The following is a 22,357-nucleotide window of genomic DNA, read 5'->3' on the forward strand; positions in this document are numbered from 1 at the left end:
CCACTTAGTGAAGTGGTCAATAGCAATAATCAAGAACTGGACACCGCCTCTACCTTTCTTGAACTGTCCTAGGATATCCATTCCCCACATTACGAATGGGATCGGGCAGATAATGGAGCTAAGTTCTGTAGCTGAGACATGCGGTATTGGGGGGTGTACTTGACACTTAAAGCATTATCGAATGAACTTCATAGCATCTTATTGCATCTTTGGCTAGTAGAATCCTTGGCACAACACCTTATAGGCCAGTGCCTTTCCTCCCATGTGGCCTCCGTAAATTCCTTCATGGATCTCCTAGAGTGTCTCTTCAGCTCGGCTTGGTGGTAGGCACCTCAACACGGGCCAGGATATTGCCCTTTTGTACAGTACTCCTCCTTGGAGAGTGTAGTTGGCTGCTCTCCTCTTAACGGCTCTTACCTCTATCTGATCTCTCGGGGAGATGCCCATCTCGTAAGTCCATCTCGTAAGTAATCTATAATAGGGTTCATCCAGCTCGGCTCAGCTGGCTGCGTATTGCAGCACATTATTTCTTGCTCATAAGTTGGTTTTTTCAGTACCTCAAAGTATACCAATCTTACGTAGTCATTGAGTTCCGTTGTAGCTATTTTAGAGAGGGCATCTGCCACTGGATTTTCTTCTCACGAAACTTGCACCATTTCGAATGTACTGAAGCTGGTAATCTAGCGATAAGCTTCTTGCAGGTACTTGACCATTCTCTCTTCTTTAGCCTCATATTGCCCATTGACCTGGTTCACAATCAGCTATGAGTCACTATGTGCGACTAGGTCATCTGCCATTACAGTCTTTGTCAGTTTGATTCCTGCTATCAGGGCTTTATACTTTGCTTCATTGTTTATCGTGGGGAATGCAAATCTGAGGGCATACTATATTGTGAATTCCTTTGGACTTTACAGCACAAGTCCTACGCAGCTCCTTGTTGAGGTGCTGGACCCATCGACAAAGAGCTTCCACTTCCTGCTCGGTTTAGCCTCTGCCCCTGATTCCTCTTCTGTCTGTGTGCACTTTACTAGGAAATCTACTAGTGCCTGGCCCTTGATTGCACTTCTTGGTCAAAATTCGATGTTATACTCACTTAACTCGATAGCCCAGTCCACCATCTGTCCTGCTATGCTAGGGCTGTGAAACGACTTCCTTAGTGGTTGATCTATCAGTAAAACTATAGTGTGTGCTTGGAAGTAAGGCCTCAACTTCCTGGCTGCCATGACCAATGCCAATGCAAACTTCTCAATTCTTGGGTACCTGTCTCTGCATCGAGGAGCACATGACTCATGTAATAGACAGACTTTTGGGTTTTTCCTTCTTCTCTTATGAGAACTGCGCTAACGGCTACCAAGGATGTAGTGAGATATAATTAGAGCACCTCACTTGGCTCGGGTCGGCTCAGCAAAGGGGGCCTGGTCAGGCAGGCTTTAACTTCTTCAAATGCTGCTTCACACTCGTCTGTCTAGCTAAATTACTGGTGCTCTTTCCCTCCTTTTAACAGCTTGAAGAAAGGAAGACACTTGTCTCTAGCTTGGGAAAGGAATCTGTTCAGAGCAACTAGGCATCTTGTCAGCTTCTAGACTTCACGGATGTTTCTTAGCGGGCGCATTTCTTGATTGGCTTCAATTTTGGAGAGGTTTTCCTCTATTCCCCTTTGTGATCTAGGAAGCTCAGGAACTTCCCAGAAATCACTCTGAATGAACACTTGGTAGGATTCAGCCTCATCTAGTTTTGTCGTAAGACATCGAAGGTTTCATTCAGATCTAGCACATGATTAGTGCCTTTTGCGCTCTTGACTAGCATGTCATTGATGTAAACTTTCATGTTTCTTCCAATCTGGATTCAGAACATTGTATTCACCATTCTCTGGTATGTGGCTCCTGCATTCTTGAGGCCAAAAGGCATTGCGGTGTAGCAGTAGTTGCCCTAAGTGGTGAGAAATGTTGTCTTCTCCTCATCTTCCACCTTCTTTTTTATCTGGCTATAGCCGGAGTATGCATCCATAAAGTTCAGCATCCCATAGCCTACTGTTGAGTCTATAAGGAAGTCGATCTTGGGCAAGGGATAATAGTCCTTGGGATAGGCTTTGTTCAAATCAGTGTAGTTTATACAAATCCTCCTCCACTTCCCATTGGATTTTGGGACCTGACAACATTTGCGAGTCAGGTCAGGTACTTAACTTCTCTCACGAACCTAGCGGTTAGATGCTTGTCCACTTCTTCATTGATGATTGCTTTTCGCTTAACCGCAAAGTTCCTACACTTCTACTAAACAGGCTTAAATCTAGGATTGACATCCAGACTATGCTCAGCCACGTCTCTCAAGATACCCGATGATGCGGTAAAAATTGACTAGATGATCTTCCCTGCAGTTTCTGGTGCTCCAGTTGACCTGCACAGAAGAGAGGACAGGGGAGAGTCGGGCTGACCCGACGGGGGACTCTCTAATGCCTTAGTCAGATCATTCCATAGCAGATGCTCAAGAGAGATTTTTTAGTAAAAGAAGTGATTGATCCCCCATGATGGAGGCTTACCTTAGTATTTATTACCTTGGTATTTATAGGCTGCTGATGGAGGGAGAAGGAGAGGCATTTGTGGAGAATCCTGTTTAGGCGTAGAGTTCTTAAGGGAAGCGGCTCTATGATTTTGGGAATATTCTGGGTTTCAGGGCATGTTCTGAGAATATTTTCCTTTGATCTTGGAGGTGGAAGTTGTTATAGGGGTGGACGCCTCTGATGACATGTAGTGGATAGAGTCCAACCCCGATGATCAGGGATCATGTCCCTTGAATGTAGGAGTGGATGTGTGCACGTTTCTGGGTGCCTTACTTGACTGTGTCGAGCCAAGGTGACTGGTCGATCGAGCTGAGATGACTAGTTGGCATGAGAAGAGGCCGAGGTGGCTGCTCGGCATGAGGAGAGGCCGAGGTGGTAGCACAACTTGATGGAGGGCCGAGGTGGCAGCACGGCCTGATGGAGGGCCGAAGTGGCAGCACAGCCTAATGGAGGGCTGAGGTGGTAGCATGGCCTGATGAGATACCGAGGTGGCAACACGGCCTGATGAAGGGCCGAGGTGGCAGCACGACTTGATGGAGGGCCTAGGTAACAGCATAGCTTGATGGAGGGCCGAGGTGGCAGCACGGCCTGATGAAGGGCCGAGGTGGTAGTTTGGCCTGATGAGATGCCAAGGTGGCTACACAGTCTGATGAAGGGCCGAGGTGGCAGCATGGCCTGATGGAGGGCCGAGGTGGTAGCACGGCCTAATGAGATGCCGAGGTGGCTGTTAGGCACAAGGAGAGGTCGAGGTGGTGGGTCAGTCTTCTGTTCAGGTTTTTATACACTCTTCAACCGTGCTGAGGAAGGGGACATATTTTTCCTTATCACTAGCCCCCGCTCTAGTAGTTTGGCTCAATCTGCTAGAGCATTTAATTTGATCTCAACTTTCGTACGATGTGCGTTGTCTATTCGGTACAAAATGCGCTGCTTCACTTTCTCAGTCGAGGCTGCTCAACAGTTCAAGGACATGGCTGTCACTTGTTCAAAGGTGGAGGAGGAGCAAAGAGCCTTCATGGAGAGCCACACAAGATCATAGGCCAACTGGAGGTTGAAAATAAAATGGCCCGATCTGAGGAGGCCCGTGCCAATGATGTCGAGCTGATAACTGGAGAGATGGAATAGGAGGTTGCTAAGCAGCTCAATGCCAATAGAAACTTGATGAAGGAGAATGACGCTCTCTAGGATGAGTTATCTGAGACTCAGGGCACCCACAAGAAGAAGGAGGAGGAGCTCACAGCTAGGGTTGGCAAGCTGGAAAGGCAACACTGGGCTGAGCTAGAGGCCAACGAGGTGGCTGAACCCCTAGGCCTATCAGAATTGTTTGGCTGATGTTAACATTGCTTTGTTTCAGGTCGGCTTAGATGATGCCATCCGGCTCATCCTGAGTAAGATGCTAGGCTATGATCTGATGGAATAGGAGTAGCACGTTCCCGCCCCTGTTACTTCAGTGTAGCTCTATGGCTAGATTGATATTGGTGAAGAGGTGACCCAACTCGAAGGATAGCCAAGTGAAGAGCTAGGCCTGTGGATTAGCCCCCTGAGATTAGCCTTGCATATATATATCTTTTTTATGTAGATATCTCCTTCGGGAGTGATGTACTTTGAGGGCTTTTTCCCCTTTTTTTATGAATGGAAAGTTTGTTTTGATGTCTTCATCTCTCAGCATTCTTGTGCTTCTTTCTTTATTTTCTTATACTTTGAGCCGCTCAAAATGAGTAATTATTGGAAGAATAAGGACCAGTACAACTGAGTGTGGCTCCATTCCCTAGCTAAGCTCGAAATTGATCTTCCATGTCTAGTTTATAAGCTCTTGAGGTGCTAAGCTTGGGCCTAGCCATAGGGGTGCCGAACTGGGGCTCAATCTTAGAGAATGCCGAGCTTGGGCTCGGTCTGAGGGTTTCGAGCTTGGGCTCGATCTTTTAAGGTGCCAACCCTGGGTTTGGTCTTGGCAGTGTTGAGCTAGGGCTCGATCTTAGAGAATGCAAAGCTTGGGCTCCATCTTAGAGGGTGCCAAGCTTGGGCTCAATATTTTGAGGTGCCTTGCGTTAAGGTCTTTTGTAGTGCCAATTCGAGGCTGGGGCTTGCATGCTTTAGTGCGTAAGGTCTTGAGGTGCCAAGCCATGCTCGGGCTTACATGCCTTAATGCGTAAGGTCTTAAAGTGCAAAGTCGAGGCTTGGGCTTACATGCCCTAGTGCGTAAGGGCTTGAGGTGCCGAGCTAGGGCTCGGGCTTGCATACCTTAATGCGTACGGTCTTGAGTTGCCAAACTAGGGTCTGGTCTTGATAGTGCCGAGCTTGAGCTCAGTCTTAGATGTTGCCGAGCTAGAGCTCAGTCTTAGATGTTGCCGAGCTGGAGCTCAATCTTAGATGCTACCGAGCTGTATCCCGGTCTTAGATGCTGTCGAGCATTAGCCCGATCTTTATGCCTTAGTCGTTAAGATCTTTGAGTTGCCAAACTAGGGTCTGGTCTTGATAGTGCTGAGCTTAAGCTCGACTTAGATGCTACTGAGCTGGAGCTCGGTCTTAGATGCTGTCGAGCTAGAGTTTGGTCTTAGATGCTACTGAGCTGTAGCCCGGTCTTTATGCCTTAGTTGTTAAGGTCTTTGAGTTACCAAACTAGGGTTTGGTCTTGATAGTGCTAAGCTTGAGCTCAGTCTGAGATGCTACCGAGCTGGAGCTTGGTCTTAGATGTTGTCGAGCTGTATCCCGGTCTTAGATGCTGTTGAGCTGTAGCCTGGTCTTTATGCCTTAGTTATTAAGGTCTTTAAGTTGCCAAACTAGGGTCTGGTCTTGATAGTGTCGAGCTTGAGGTCGGTCTTAGATACTGCCTAGCTAGAGCTCAGTCTTAGATGCTGCCGAGCTGGTGTTTGGTCTTAGGTGCTACCGAGCTATAGCGCGGTCTTTATGCCTTAGTTGTTAAGGTCTATAAGTTACCAAACTAGGGTCTGGTCTTGATAGTGCTGAACTTGAGCTCGATCTGAGATGCTACCAAGCTGGAGCTCAATCTTAGATGTTGTCAAGCTATATCCTGATCTTTGATGCTGCCGAGCTGTAGCCCAATCTTTATGCCTTAGTTGTTAAGGTCTTTAAGTTACCAAACTAGGGTCTGGTCTTGATAGTGCCGAGCTTGAGCTCGGTCTTAGATGTTGTCGAGCTAGAGCATAGTCTTAAATGTTGTTGAGCTATAGCCCGATCTTAGATATTGCCAAGTTGTATCCCAGTCTTAGATGCTGTCGAGCTGTAGCCCGGTCTTTATGCCTTAGTTGTTAAGGTCTTTGAGTTTCCAAATTAGGGTCTGGTCTTGATAGTGCCAAGCTTGAGCTCAGTCTTAGATGCTACCAAGCTGGAGCTCGGTCTTAGATGCTACCGAGCTGGAGTTCGATCTTAGATGCTGCCGAGCTATAGCCCGGTCTTTATGCCTTAGTTTTTAAGGTTTCTGAGTTACCAAACTAGGGTCTGGTCTTGATAATGCCGAACTTGAGCTCGGTTTTAGATGCTACTGAGCTGGAGCTCGGTCTTAGATGCTGTCGAGCTAGAGTTCGATCTTTGATGCTATCGAGCTATATCCCGATCTTAGATGCTACCGAGCTGTAGCCCGATCTTTATGCCTTAGTCATTAGGGTCTTTGTTTCCTTAGAAGAGCCAGATATTTGGGAGAAGCTTCATAGTATATTGATGTGTGATATGCACTTGGGACAAATACATTGCTTCGAAATAGAATCTAATCCGCTCTGTGAATAAAATTGAATAATTGAGATATGGAAGCTAAGGTGCTGACATTATAAAATCTATAAGACTAATACCCAATCGATGGGATTTCAATGCAATTTACTGATAAAACTGTCTACTGGTAAAATTTTTTGAGATTTTCAACATTCCATGCCCTTGGTATAGCTGTAGCCCCCTGAGTCTAAAAGTGGCCAGTTCAACTCTTCCAAATCTCTGTCAGAGAATGTAATGAGTGGATCCGTTCTGAGGGCTTTGACAGGCTATTCCGTGATGCATACAAATCACGTGTGTGCTTTGGCTTTTCTGACTGATTCTACTGTGGGTCCGCCCATGATTGTTAGAATGGCTGGACCCACTAGCTGTTTATCATACGCATCAGCTCGGTCCATGACTGGTTCCTTTAGCGGCTCAATCCTATCTCAGCTTGGTCTTAGATCATCTCTCCTCGGCTCAGGTCAGTTCCCTCCATATTTCTGCTTCAAATACTTGTTAAGGTATCTAGCCTTGATGAGCTCATTAATTTCCCTTTTCAGAGACTTACAGTCTTTAGTGTCATGCCCATGGTCTCGGTGGTATCGGCAGTACCGGTTGGGGTTCCTCTCCTCTGGTTTAGCCGTCATTGGCCTGGGCCAGCAAAAATACTTCTGATCCTGGATCTCTAATAGTAAGTTTGTTCAGGAACAATCAAGTTCATATTGTTCGGGTTCATCAGTGTCAAGCGATCAATCTATTCTATTCTTTTTCATCTCTCAGGAATTGTCCCTAGGCCTCGGAGTCCTTTTCTTCTCCTTCTCTGACTGATCACCCTGTCAGCTATCCCTCTGGTGGCCAGGACTTCCTCTATGTTGGCGTATTGATTGCATCGTCTTAACAGCTCGGGCATTGTTTCTGGCAAGTCAAGGGCCAGAGACTGGACCAGATCAGGGTGCATTACCCCGTTGCACAACGTGCTATATGCCACTCCTTCCGATAGGTTTTTTACCTCCAGTGTCGCCTTAGTGAATCAGGTAAGGAACTCTCTTATAGTCTCTCTTGCTCCCTGCCTCGTGTTCATCGCGTTTTGCATAGTTTGCTTCTGCTTCATACTTGCTTAGAAATGTGTGAGGAATGCTCTTATAAGCTCTTCATAGCTGTGGATGGACTAGGGTCACAAGTTCGACATCCATACCAGCGCTGCTCTTTTTAACGAGGCTGCAAAGGCTCGACAGAGAATGGCGTCTGACCTACCATGAACCGTCATGGCCGAGCTATAATAGAGCAGATGATCATAGGGATCTGTGGTGCTGTCATATCCATTGAAGACTAGTATCATGAAATTTGGGTGCAGCTCAGCTTCTATCAGTTTTTCAGATAGTGCATTATGGGTCGGAGTTACAGTTATGTCGACCGAGTGCATTTACCTCTGCATTCCTTCTACTCGCTCAGTGAGGCACTGGATGCGGCTCTCCAGCTGGTCCCTTCTCTCCTCAGCTTGGAGATCCAGGGATCGGCATGCCCTTTCACCTCTTCTGGGGCTTCTTCCTCGGCCTTGGTGACCACCAGGCTGATCCTAACCTTACCGTGGTGCGCCTCTGGTCGCCCTGATGGACGAGTCATGACCCTCATGGGGTTGATCTCACCGAGCTATCCTCTGAGAGTTTTTGCATTCTTCTCTGTTTGGACACACGCCTCTAGTGAGTCTTTGAGGCGACAACTAGCGTCTTCCTACCCGGGGTGGGGATCTATAGACATCATGTGTCTCTAGGCCCCGATATGCGCAGAACGATGAGCTCTCCCATTCTGGGCAAGAACGGGATCGAGTGAACAGTGCGTGACGTTCTGGCCGACCCCCTCCCTGCTATTGATTGAGGGGTGACACTGTTGTCAAGAGATTCGTCATTGAGTTATCTGCCCGGAATAGGCCTAGGCGGCTAAGCTGAACTAGTCCATGGCATTGAAAGTGCCGAGCCGAACTAACATATGAAGTCCCGCACCAGTGCTTTTATCGTTAACACCTATAGCTACAGGATCTATATCTGCTCTTCTATTTTTGGGTGAGTTACCTGGGATGATGGGACATGGCGAGATAGCTAAGGGTTTTGCTCACGCTAATCCCCCTCTCCCTGGGCAACTTGCACATCAAGCCTGGTTTGCTGGGGTTCTCGTGGAGGGGTCTCTGTTGGGACATTCTCCTGCTCTGCCATTGCTGGTGAATGGGGACATCCATGTGATAACTCGTGAGTGGATCTTACTCTTGTTGTTGTAGAAGAAACGACCTTCTCACTCCTTAGTTGTATTAGTTCAAGGTGACTTTTTGTAACTGTTTCCCATGGATGACACCAATCTGATGCGGTAAAAATTGACTGGATGATCTTTCCTGCAGTTTCTGGTGTTCCAGCCGACCTGCACAGAAGAGAGGACAGGGGAGAGCCGGGCTGACCCGACAAGGGACCCTCTGATGCCTAAGTCAGATCTTTCAACAGCAGATTCTCAAGAGATCTTTTTCAGTAAAAGAAGTGATCGATACCCCATGATGGAGGCTTACCTTGGTATTTATAGGCTGCTAATGGAGAGAGAAGGAGGGGTGTTTGTGGAGAGTCCTATTTAGGCATAGAGTCCTTAAGGGGAGTGGCTCTGTGATTCTGAGAATATTCTGGGTTTCAGGGCATGTTCTGAGAATATTCCCCTTTGATCTCAGAGGTGCAAGTCGTGAGAGGGGTGGACACCTCTGATGATGTGTAGTGGATAGAGTCCTACCCCCGTGATCAGGGATCACGTCCCTTATATGTAGAAGTGGATGTGTGCATGTTTCTGGATGCCTTACTTGACTGTGCCAAGCCAAGTTGACAGGTCAACCGAGCTGAGGTGACTAGTTGGCATGAGGAGAGGCCGAGGGGGCTGCTCAGGACGAGGAGAGGCCAAGGTGGTAACATAGCCTGATGGAGGGCCGAGGTGGTAGCACGGCCTTATGGAGGGCTGAGGTGGTAGCACGACCTGATGAAGGGCCAAGGTGGCAGCATGGCCTGATGGAGGACCGAGGTGATAGCACGGCCTGATGGAGTCCTGCCCCGAGATCAGGGATCACGTCCCTTATATGTAGAAGTGGATGTGTGCACGTTTTTGGATGCCTTACTTGACTGTGCCAAGCCAAGGTGACAGGTCAACCGAGCTGAGGTGACTAGTTGGCATGAGGAGAGGCCGAGGGGGCTGCTCAGGACGAGGAGAGGCCAAGGTGGAAACACGGCCTGATGGAGGGCCAAGGTGGTAGCACACCCTTATAGAGGGCCGAGGTGGCAGCACGACCTAATGGAGGGTTGAGGTGGCAGCATAGCCTGATGGAGGGCCGAGGTGGTAGCACGGCCTAATAAGATACCAAGGTGGTAGCACAGCCTGATGGAGGGCCGAAGTGATAGCACGGCCTGATGGAGGGCCGAGATGATAGCACGGCCTGATGAGATACCAAGGTGGCTACTTGGCACGAGGAGAGGCCGAGGCAGTGGGTCAGTCTTCTGTTCAGGTTTACATACATGCTTCAGCTGTGCTGAGGAAGGGGACATATTTTGCCCCATCACCCGGTATATCAAAAGCCTTCCACGTGAAGATGTCAGAGTTTTCATTGAGGAAGTTTAGGATTTCATCACCGCATTACGAGCTCAGCAATGCTCTGAGCTGAGCGGTCTTGACAGCTCAGCCTCAGTAAGTGGGACAGTGAGTAGCTGTTCCACTAGCTTGGCTCGATTCAGAAGGTTTTTCATCACGAAAATTAATGATTTCTATCAAACATGCTAGGCTAGAGTATGGTTTCTTGACGGACTTTATGAAGTTGGCATAGCACTCCCGAGATTCCTTCTGGCTGGACCTACATTCCCCGATTCCATTGTTAATGGAAAACTTAACTTTCATATACTTGGTGGATACAACCGCTCCAAGGCCATTAAGACCAGGTTGGACAAGGATTGCATTGTAGGGTGAGGTGGTCTTGGCAACCATGAATGAAACCATGGTGGTGGTCGTTTGAGCTCCCTGACCGATGGTTACTAGCAGGTCAACTACTCCTTCTAGCTTTGTAGGTGTGCCTGAAAATCCATACAGGGGCCCAAGGGTCGGCTTTAAAGCTCCTGTGCCAAGCCCTAGCTTCATGAAGGCTTCATAGGACATAAAGTTGATGGATGCTCTTGTGTCCACTAGCACCCTGTGGAAAGGATGGTTGGCCACCACCAATTGGATCACGACAGTGTAATTATCAAGCCAATTCAGTTCTTCTAGGTCCTTATTTGAGAACGTGATGGGTAGATCTGACTTGAGGGTCTTGACAGGCTGTTTTTTGATGCACATAAACCATGCGTGAGCTTTAGCCTTTCTGACTGATTCGGCGGTGGGTCCTCCCATGATTGTTAGGATGGCCAGACCCACAAGCTGGTTATCGTATGTGTCAACTCGCTCCTTGGGCGGCTTAGCCCTGTCTCAGCTCGGCCTAACCTCATCTCTCTTTGGCTTGGGCCAGTTTCCACCATACTTCTACTTCAAGTACTTGTTAAGGTACCCCACCTTGATGAGCTCATCAATCTCCCTTTCAAAGGCTTGCAGTCTTCAGTGTCATGCCCATGGTCTCGATGGTATTAATAGTACCAGTTGGGTTTCCTCTTTTCTGGATTAGCTGTCATTGGTCTGGGCCAGTGGAAGTATTTCTGATCTTGGATCTCCAGAAGAAAATTCATCCATGAGCGATTGAGCTCATACAATTCTGGCTCGACTGTGTCAAGTAATCGATCTGATCTATTCTTCTATGGCTCATGAGAGTCATCCCTAGGCGTTGCTGGTCTCTTCTTTTCTCTCTCTGACAGCTCATTCTTGTCGACTATCCCCTTGGCGGCTAGGAGCTCTTCCATGTTGGCATACTGGTTGCACCTTCTAAGCAGCTCGGGCATTATATCTTGAAAATCCAGGGCCAGAGATCGAACCAAATTGGGGTAGGTAATTCCATTGCACAATGAACTATATATTACTCCTTCTAGTAGATTTTTCACCTCCAGTGTCGCCTTGGTAAATCGGGCAAGGAAATCCAGAGTAGTCTCTCTGAACCTTTGTCTCATATTCATCATGCTCTGTGAGGTCTGCTTCTGCTTCACGCTAATCTGGAAACGAGTAAGGAATGCCCTTGTCAGTTTTTCATAATTGTGGATAGATTGGGGGCTCAGGTTCGACATCCACACTAGCGCGACACCCTTTAGTGAAGCTGCAAAGGCTTGGCAGAAGGTTACAACCGATCTCCTATGGACTGTCCTGGCTGAACTATAGTATATGAGGTGATCATACGGGTCCGTGGTGCAATAGTATGTGTTAAATATGGGCATTATGAAATTTGAGGGCAGCTCAGCATCTATCAGCTCATCGGATAGTGCATTGTGGGCTAGATCACTATTATGTCAGCCGATTGTCTCTTCCTTTACATTCCTTCAATCTACTCAGTGAGATGCTAGATGTGCCATTCCAGGTCGTCCCTTCTCTCCTCGGCTCGACAGCTAAAGGAGCGATGTTCGCGTTCAGGTCGCTTAGGGCTTCCTCCACAATCCTAAAGCCTATCAAGTCGGTCTTCTCCACACTGACGGGCACCTCTATCTGGCCTGGGTGGTGAGTTCTGGCATCTTGTCCTGGGGGGAGATCTATAGGCATCCCGTCTCTCGGGGCTTCAGTCCTGGGTTGAATGGTGTGCCCTCCCGTTCTGGGCAAGTGAAGGCCCCCGTTGACGTCTCTTGGGGGGAGATCGAGGTGGCACCGAACGAATTGTTCATGACATCCTAACAGACCCCCTCCTTGCTATCGATTGAGGGACGACACTATTATCAGGTGTTTAGTCTCGAGGATGCCTGTCCGGAGCTGGCTTGGGCATCTGAGCAGAACCTGTGCAGGGGACAGGAAGTGCCGAGTTGAATTGGTGTATGAAGTCCCACACCAGGTTGTTAGTTGCCAACACCTGCAACTACAGACTCCGGATCTGTTCTTCTACAATCGGGTGGGTCATCTGGGATGAAGGTCCTTGATGAGATTACCGAAGCTTTCGATCACGCTGCCCTTCCTCTCCTGAAGCAACCCCTACATCAGTCTGAACCTGTGAAGGTCTTGGTAAGAGCCCCTCTACAATTGGGGCATTTTCTCAATCAACCATTGGAGGTCAGTGTGGTTCCTCTACTTGTTCGGGTGGCAAACCACGAGATGATCTTGCTCGTGTAGTCGTGGAGGAGACGACCTTCTCACTTTTTAGTGCATTGATTCAAGTAGCTTCTTGTATCTTTTTCCACAAACAGTGGCAATCTGATGCGGTAAAAATTGACCAACTGATCTTCCTTGTAGCTCCTGATGCTCCAGTAGATCTGCATAGAAGAGAAGACAGGGGAAAGCTGGCCTAACCCGATGGGGGAGTCTCCAATGCCTAAGTCAGATCTTTCCACAACAGATACTCAAGAGAGTTTTTTAGCTAAAAGAAGTGATCGATCCCCTATAATGGAGGCTTACTTTGGTATTTATAGGCTGTTGATGGAGTAGAGAAAGAGGGAACGTTCGTGGAGAGTCCTGCTAGGCGTGGAGTTCGTAAGGAGAATGGCTCTCTGATTTCAGGAATATTCTAGATTTTAGGGCATCTTTCGAAAATATTCTTCTCTTATCTCAAAGGTGTGAGTTGTGAGAGGGGTGGATGCCTCTGGTGACATGTAGTGGCTTGGTCTTGCTCATATAATCAGAGGTCAGTTCCTTAAATATAAGAGTGGATGTGTGTACATTTTTGGGAGCCCTACCTGATGATGCTGAGCCAAGGTGACAACTCGGCATGAGTAGGAGCCGAGGTGGATGCTCGGACTGAGGAGGGGTCGAGGTGGCTGCTTAGCCTGAGGAGGAGCCGAGGTGGCAGGTCGATATGAGTAGGAGCTGAGGTGGATGCTCGGCCTAAGGAGGGGCCAAGTGGCTGCTCGGCCTGAGGAGGAGCCTAGGTGGCAGGTCGGCATGAGTAAGAGCCAAGATGGTTGGTCGGCCTGAGGTGGCTGCTCGGTCGAGGTGGCTGCTCAGTCCAGGTGGCTGCTCAGCCAAGGTGGCAGGTTGGCATGAGTAGGAGCCGAGGTGGATGCTCGGCTTGAGGAGAGGCTGAGGTGGTAGGTCGGCCTACGGAGCGGCTGAGGTGACAGTTCAGCCTAAGAGGCCGAGGTGACAGGTAGGCTTGAGTAGGAGCCGAGGTGGCTGCCCAGCTTAAGGAGAGGCCAAGGTGGCAGGTCGGCTTGAGTAGGGGCCGAGGTGGTAGGTCGGCCTGAGTAGGAGCTGAGGTGGCAAGTCAACATAAGTAGGAGCCACGGTGGCTGCTCGGCCTGAGGAGGGGCCGAGGTGGCAGGTTGGCATGAGTAGAGGCCGAGGTGGTTGCTCAGCCTGCGGAGGGGCCAAGGTGACAGTTCAACATGAGGTGTTCAAACGCTGCATGGTCATGCTGTGGTCAAGGACATATTTGACCTCATTAGGATGCAAAGTAAAATGAAATTTAGTAGCCAGATATGGAATGATTTGGAGTCATACAATCATGTGTGGTAATGAATACACAAGTTTCTTTTGTTGGTTTGAAATATTCACTTCCTTTCCCTTCCTTTAGTTTCCTGTGCAACCAAATGGAGCCAATAATACTAATATGTTTCTTTTTTCTTACTTTTATAACTAGATTTTAGTACTAATGGACTAACCAGAATTACTCGCTAATGTCCAAATAATCAGGATGTGTCTAATATATAGTTGGGCTCGGGTAATACCAGTCCATTGGGCTGAGATGATTCCGATCTAGTCAGCCCTTTCTCTGTTCGGTCCAAAAATTTGACCTGTGTAGCACTGTAGGCCAGGCTGTGAGGGCTGGCTGTGAGGGCCCCAAATTTAATTCCTATTCTGATTGTGGGTCCTTGTCTGCCCCGTTGCAGGTCTTAATTTATTTATTTACTTGGTAGAGTAACTTGATATGTGAAGAAAATAAAAATGAGGGTGGATTGGTAGAGCCTACTTGTTCATTATGCAAAGGCCTAGGGGTGCAAGTTTCACCTTGGCCACTCTAAGCCCGGATAGAACCTGGGCTGAGATACCTTGGCCCTGAAGGTGGGTCATGCCCCTAGTTAGCAAATTCGGATTCGGGAATTATTCGGGTGAAGAATTATTCGGAATAATTTGATTGATTAATTTAAGGATTCGGTCAAAAAAGCTTATTGGGTTTTTTTTTTTTTTAAATAATGTTTAAGTTGACCGAATAATTCGGTTTAATTCGGATTCGGTCCGAATTATTCGCGTTTTATATTTACTTTTGAAAAAATCGTGAATTTTACCGAATTTTATTCGGCCGAATTGATAACACTGGTCATGCCTGAAAACTTCTAACCCTAAATCTGAGCTTCGTCTGACCGAGGTTGAGGTCTTAGGTTGGTTTAGCCCAGCCCGGCCCTATTTTAAGTTATATTGTAAAATATATATATATATATATATATACTAGCAAAAACACATGAGCAAATGCACGTGTAGTAAAAAATAGGCATTCATTGTATTTTCACTTATTTTCTGTAGTTAGCAATCATAATTAATTTCTAAATTATTCAGTAACTCTTGCAAATCTAAATATTATAAGCTTTTACTCGTAATTTCTCCATCAAAAGTTGTTCATCCTTTTTTTTTTGTTTGTTTGTTTGGTTTTTTTTTTTTTGGGTAAAAAGAGTTGCCCATCTTTTAAAAGTAATCATTTTAGAGCATAACTAAGATATGTATTTGGGTTAAGAAAAATTCTTATATCAAATTATGGATATGACGTAGCAAATGCCTTTCTATCACCAGAGAAAAAAAAGAAAAAAAAAGAGCAACAACAACAACGTAACAAGTACCTTAATATTTCGATCAACATAAGAGTTAAGTCTTCCTACAATTTAACTAAATTTTGAGTTTTGTTAGTATGACAATTTTTTTTTTTTTTTGGTAGAAAGTTACTGTGCCAATTACTCTCAGGGGAATGGAATTTATGATCTAATTCCCGTATCCTAGATGTTATGGTATCACACAATTTGCAGATAGAAAGAGAAAAAAAAAATGCAAAAATAAATATCTCAACATTCCTTTGATGGGTGACTGTAAGGTTAGCATTTTTGTCTAATGCACATGTGGTGAAACATTGGTAATTAGTGCGTGTATGTGTGGTTTAGAGAAATTAAGGATTTAAGGAATTAAATTGAAATTTAATATCTACTTAAGCATGTCAGCCTTTTAAATCTATAATGCAACTTTAAAATATAAAAGCATCTTAAATGCAGGAACCAAATTTTAACAAAAGATAATAATTGTTTAAGGAGAATTAGTCAATGACATTGCTTAATCTTTCTCCATTTTAATTTTTTTGCATTTTTTGTTTTCATATTCTCAATGGGGTTTCTATGACTAGAGCTTATACTACATTACGTGAGGTCAAGAATGGAACTACACCTAAATACATGACATTTGCAATAGATTAAGTTTGAGCTTAACTAAAGTGCAAACCGAGAATCAAAAAAGAAAAAAATGATTAGAAGTTAAATGAATTCAACAAAAGAGGCCAAGAATGAAATTGCAGCTATCAATATACATGAAAGTTCAAAGGAGATGATGTTTAGCTTGGAAAAATAAACTTTGACTTTGGCGAGAGGGTTTCAAAAATGTTTAGTGGTTTCAACTAATAACTTTTATGTTCAAGTGTACATGAACCCAAAGCCAAATCATATTGTTGAACAAAAGTAGAGAATAGGATTGATCAAATTAGTTGTGTGGCTTAACTGAGAGCACAAACACTTACATGCAGCAAATAATCCTGATTGTCTAATTCAATTGCGCAAAGTTTGTGGATTTCTCAGATGTCATCACTGTTCACCCCATTGCAACGATGAAAAGATCACTAATAAAGAAGATGAGCGTGTGTGTGTGTGTGAGTGTGTGTGTGCGTGTGTGTGTGAGTGTGTGATTGATATGCTTTATCCATGCAAAAAATCTTAGTTCCTTATTGTCTCTTTCATAAATTAGTTTCAATGTAAGTTATTTTCCAGAATATGAAAATGGGATCTGATTAATAGCATGATTAAAGTGCAACTGAATACAAAAATATATAATATTAAGTACTTCAATAGAAAAATTAGGACTCCAATTAATTAAGATCACAAACAAGTAAAATATACATGGTTAATAAGGTACCACCTTAAGTGGAGAGAGAGGAGAGTATAGAGTATAGATAGGAGGGGAGTTGTACATGATTTTGATCCACATGTCTCCCTGTAATTAGATGGTCTGCACCTGCTACATCATCATAATAGGTGTTGGAAAGCATCATCACTGTAGGCTTTAGAGTCTTATCGGGATAATGGGAAACCTTTATCCATTGAATAAAGAAGCTTTATTAATGTGTTATCTATGCTATACTGTAAAATGCAAAGGTATTTTACTGCAACATCGGGGTTAATATTGTGGGTTACTTTTCAGGAAGAACTTAACCATGGACGAGATCCATGATATACATGGGATAAGACTAACCATTGAGAATGAGGAAGCCTGTTATGCGGCACTTAGAATTGTTCATTAGCTATGGCCTGAAGTGCCTGCAAAACTCAAAGACTACATAGTCAATCCCAAATTCAGTGGGTATGGTAGAGATGACCATTCAGGTACAAGATTTTATTATTGGTTCCCTTTTCTTTGTATGACCTCGAATGCCATCTGCAGGTACCAATCTCTTCACGCTAGCTGTGGTTATGGGTGAAGACGGGTCCGCTAGAACCTGGAAGTGCAGATTCGAACAAAGGAGATGCATCTGTAGGCTGAATTTGGATTTGCCGCTCATTGGTGATACAAGGAAGGGAACTGTAAATATGGAAAAAATAATTAAAGACAAGAATATAGATAGGAGGGGGATCGTGGATAATGGGAGAGAAAAGTGAGAGGAGTGTGAGAGACAGAAGGAATGTAGAGAAAATTATGTGAATATAAATATAAAGATAAATAAAATAGTAGTAATAATTAAAAATAAATAAAAGGGTACCAATAATTTATAAAAAAAAATATAAAATAAAAAAGAGAAAAAAATAAAAAGAAGGGATAAAGTAGTCAAATGAAAGATTTGCCACTTCGTGCTTCTATATAATAGTATAGTATAGTATGATAATATGATGTATATTATATACATGTAACTAGTCAAGATATCTTTCTAAAATAAAATGGTATTCTTTAGGGGCCCGATGTACAAATAAAGGAATTGTTTTGACATAAAATGAAAATATCCATATATCATATTTATGAGAGGATAAAATATGGTAAAACCTATACTAAGAATTGAATGGATGTAGAATACCAAAAGGAGTAGTTATTCATGTTCAGTATATATAATATTCATGCATCTCCATTCACTCTTCCCTTGGTCAAGTTCAATCAAGGTCAGCCCGGCCCTACCCAACTCAAGGGCAGGGTTGAATTTTTTCAAGCCCTAAGTCAAGTTCGGATTGCACTTGAGCCCAACTAAGGGGACTCAAGGTTAGGTTGAGCAACCCAGCCTTGTTGCATCTAGGGGTGAAAGAGGGCTAGGTTGAGCCGAGTTTCTTAAAATCCTAATCTAACCCTAGGTCCCCAAAACTTAACCCCAAGCCCAACCCAACCCAACCCGACCCTAATTGACCCTGATTGGGCTGGCCTGACCCTAATTGGCATTGATTTTTGACAGGGTCAGAGGAACACTGATTGATCATGTTTTTTTTTTCCATTTGTCCTTCCTTCATTAAATAAATTAAAAAAAAAAAAAGATCAATATATCAAATGATTAGTACACAATTAAAATTATGAAGTGCAACACAATAATAGATGTTCAAGACACCTAAGCATAAGAATCAATGACCCAAATTTCATTATTTTGAATAAAAGAATAGGATGACAACTGTAAATTATATTTATATAAATTATGGTTAAAATCAGGGTCGGGTTGGACAACCCTAACCAGCCCTCAGGGTCAAAAATCTTACCAACTGGGTAACCCATGGGTGGGTACAGAATAAATAAGAAAACACACACACACTCACACAATGCATACGACAGAGTTCGATCCCACGACCTCCTCTCTTGGGTGCCGACTCCACAAGCCGAAACTACCACCACTAGGCTATCCTAGTGTTCGTACTTCATATCAAGTATCAAACTCTTGATTTTCTAACAAAAAAATACTCCTGATTTTGTTCTCACTTTTCCCAAATCAACTCAATTCAGAATGAGTATTGTTGTAAGAGGTAATGAGGTTGTATACAAAATTATTATAATTTAAATGCTTAGACAATATAAACACATGTTATACATGTTATCTTAAAGATATACGTAAATCTGCTACCCAAAAAAAAATAAGATATATATAAAAGTAAATCTACACATGTAAATTGTTTTTTTTTTTTGAAGTACACATGTAAATTTTCATTCCTAGGTCATGTCATCGTCATGGAGTCTTCTCATACAAATAATGATGTGGATTTGCCTAGTTTACATGCCACGTTGCAAAAATCAATGTGCAAAAATAACAAATGTGTTATAGCCAAATATGCCACCATTAAAAGCACGTCACCGGGACCCAGTGAGGCGGCATGGGCAAACACAGTTGGCCTCAATTCGAATTCATAAAAACCTTTTAGCTCTAGCTGAGCCACATTCCCGATCGGCTAACTGGTGCCTAGGTCAGACATAGCTCGGTCAATCGACATCAACTACGGAACTAATAACCAAGCGGCTGGTCCATTCCGGCGTAGGACCCGCACGCAGCATGCCATCGGATGCCAAAGACATGTGGTCGGTCACTAGGTCACTAGATCCCGATCATTTGGGTAAGGAGGTCGATCGGTAATCTAATCGCCAGACACAAGTCGATCGGTATTTGATGCTCACAGGATTCCACAATGGAATACGCTTCCCATGAAACATTCTTGTCCCACTAAGCAACTTCCAAACCGGACCCACACCTATCCTACTCAAGAAACAATGCTCAAAAAGACTCCAATCCTCCTTAGGAGGAAGGAGATCTCCCAAAATATGCGGGATATGTGAAGCTTCCATAGCTAGAACATTGTCCTAATTCACTCTTCTAATATAACTCTTACTATATACAAACTCCTACCAGTGCTAGGATGCATGCTGAATTGGGACTCTCTTCGTTTCTGCCTTTCCACAACTATAAAAAGATAGGTAAGCCTCCTCTTAGGGGGATAGACATTTTTCCATTCTTACTGTAATTTCTTTGCAGAGAGATCTGACATAGGCATTGGAGAATCCTCCACTAGATCAATCCGGCGCTCACTCTCTTTTGTTTTCTCCTCAGTCTAGGTTCCATAGGTAGCCTAGGATGATTTCTTACCGCAAAAGATTGGTGCAGTCCGTTGGAAATGCTTACTAACTAAGCCACTAACACAAACAATGAATTTACTTAGCGAATGTTCCATATCTCCTCCTCCCGCCACTCAATAGGCCAAGGAGGATAGGGAAACCAAGAAGGACAAGAAAACATTGAGGATCTTCCTCCACCAACGCCCCATGTGGGCTCATATCATTTGGAGCAAGGAGAAAACTACTAGTAGGCGAATGGTAAAGTTTTATCATGGTTGTGCACAAAGGCCATTGGCCATTGCTTCCTACAACATGAGGAAGGGCTGATGTGCCTCTAGGGTCCATTGTTGCCTCACTCAAGGGCTTGGTTATGTGAACCATAATTCAGGTCAATCAATCCCAATGAAATTCTGGGAATTAAATTTGGAAATTACTAAACTAAAAAGAGTTGAGCACTTCCCTTCAGTAATATCACCCAATTGGGGGCTAGATTAACATAGATAGAGTAGTATGAGTCTAATCCCAGGTCCAATTAAGCTCAAAGGTCTATAGGGAAGAAAACATATAATTCCTACACAATTTCACATCTATTCAAGACATACATATAGTAACTCCAAAAAGAATACCATCCAAAAATATAGTATCTGGAGGACAACAGACCACCACTCGGCTCATGGTGCTGCATATGCACAGGTATCACAAGCACAGTCAGGGTCATGCTCCTTAGCTTCAAGTGTCCACCAGTCACTGGCTCTATACTTGGGCACAGAGGAAGAAGTGTTATTGTCCAATGGCACTATAGTGCTTGCATCATCATCTAAAAAGCAGCACATGCATGGGGTGAGCTCCAACTAGCTAAACGAGGGGTGGGGTTCATGTAGGCATATACATATAGTCCATGATGCGAATGATGTAAGCATAACAACATAGTCTATGATGCAAATAATGTAATTCATTTTACACTAAACCACCTAACATATAACTAAGTCAGGCTTATGCTACTATGAAGTATTAGATTGTATCCCTGGTCCCAAAACTTGCACATTGGTCACCTAGGCTAACCCTAGTCGTGATTAGGAGCTTGCCTGTCCCAAAATGTGAACATTAGTCACCCAGTAATCCACTCTTGGAAGTCACGACACCAGAATTACCATCGACCATGCTGGACTAGTTTTCGCGTACGGCAACAATCACATCGTACCGTAAAAGTGGCATTCTCGAAGGGTTCATCGAACATACCACAGTTGGGTTATCAAACACCTTACCTCCTGTTGGAAAGGGGATGTAACATAAGGAATGTAACCTAACCACAATATACTATATGCCTTGTATAAGGATAGAGTTAGTATGAAATACGATACAGAATCAACCATAGACCACATTTCATCTATGTCCAAGCCTATCTAGCATACAAGCAATTAGGTATGGGATATGCAATACCAGAATTACCATCAGCCATAAAGCATACCCAAATCTAGGTATAGCCATGGAGTACACAATACTGGAATTGCTATTGGCTACAAAGTGCATCCACAACAATAGCTAACTCCAATGCACACATAATGCATGATGTAATCATCCACACAGTGATCATAGTATCGGAACCACCTAGGCCTTACCGGATCCCATCACACATTTCACAATATATATACAGTTATAAATTCACATATATATATATATATATATACAGTTCAAATACATCATGGCATGTTACACAATTCACATAAATCATTCAAGCAGTTAGAATATCTATACAAAATTGCTATAACATGTACACAGTTCTATATTATTAAACACTCTAAAAATTAAAGTCAAACCACCACTCACCTTATGGGCCTCACCGTTCTGTGTTTGTCTCTATCCAAGGTTCAAGGGTAAACGGGTGTCAACAAGTGTCTGAAACACTGGAGGGGGACCCACAAGGTCTTCCCCAGAAGACATAAGAACAGTTAATTTTGACAGCTAAAGGATAGGTCACCGGATTCAGTTCAACAGAAACAAGGTCTGAGTCACCGAAAATAGGACTATTGTTTCCATTGGCCTGGGCAGAGGCTCCCTAAGAGCTCCTGGTCCACCAAATTCACCCTATGTGTTTTCGGTGGTTGTTTCCAAGGTTAAACCCAGAATTATGCCACCTTTTTAGGGATGTGCCGGCTCGAGCCCGATCATCAGGATTTGTTCCATAGAGGTTGTAAAGGGTCTTCCCAGCTCTCTTTTAAGCCAAAGAAATCACATTTCCATTGAGCCATTTGGAAGATATGGCATCGAATAGTCGAAACCCTAACTCTTTATTTCCTTATTTGGTCAATTGTCGGAGCTCAATCGGCTTGGTTTGAGCTCGGTAAACACATGAGGAAGTGTGATGCACACTATCTGGACCTCTGGGAAGCATTGGGGCCAAGGCTCACCCCTCCAACCCAATGATTCCCTAGCTTACTCAAACTCAAAAACCCAAAAATGAAGGGAAAGAGAGTTTGGGGAAGGTAGCACCTACCTTTGGCTAAAACTGGCAAGCAAGCTTGTAGCCGGGAGCTCCCCCACCTTCTCCTTCTTCTCTTTCTTCTTCTTCTTCTTCTTTTCCTTCTTCCTTTCTCCTCTTTTATCTCCCTCTCCCACATTGGTTTTCAAGTGAGATGAGAAATGAGCTCACATCTCCCGTTTTATAGTGCAAGGCCTTAAGGCTTGTTTGGATGGACACCTATCTGGGACTCAAGTGGGTTAATTCAC

Source organism: Macadamia integrifolia, unplaced genomic scaffold (genome assembly GCF_013358625.1).
Source record: "Macadamia integrifolia cultivar HAES 741 unplaced genomic scaffold, SCU_Mint_v3 scaffold316, whole genome shotgun sequence".
Taxonomy (NCBI): domain Eukaryota; kingdom Viridiplantae; phylum Streptophyta; class Magnoliopsida; order Proteales; family Proteaceae; genus Macadamia; species Macadamia integrifolia.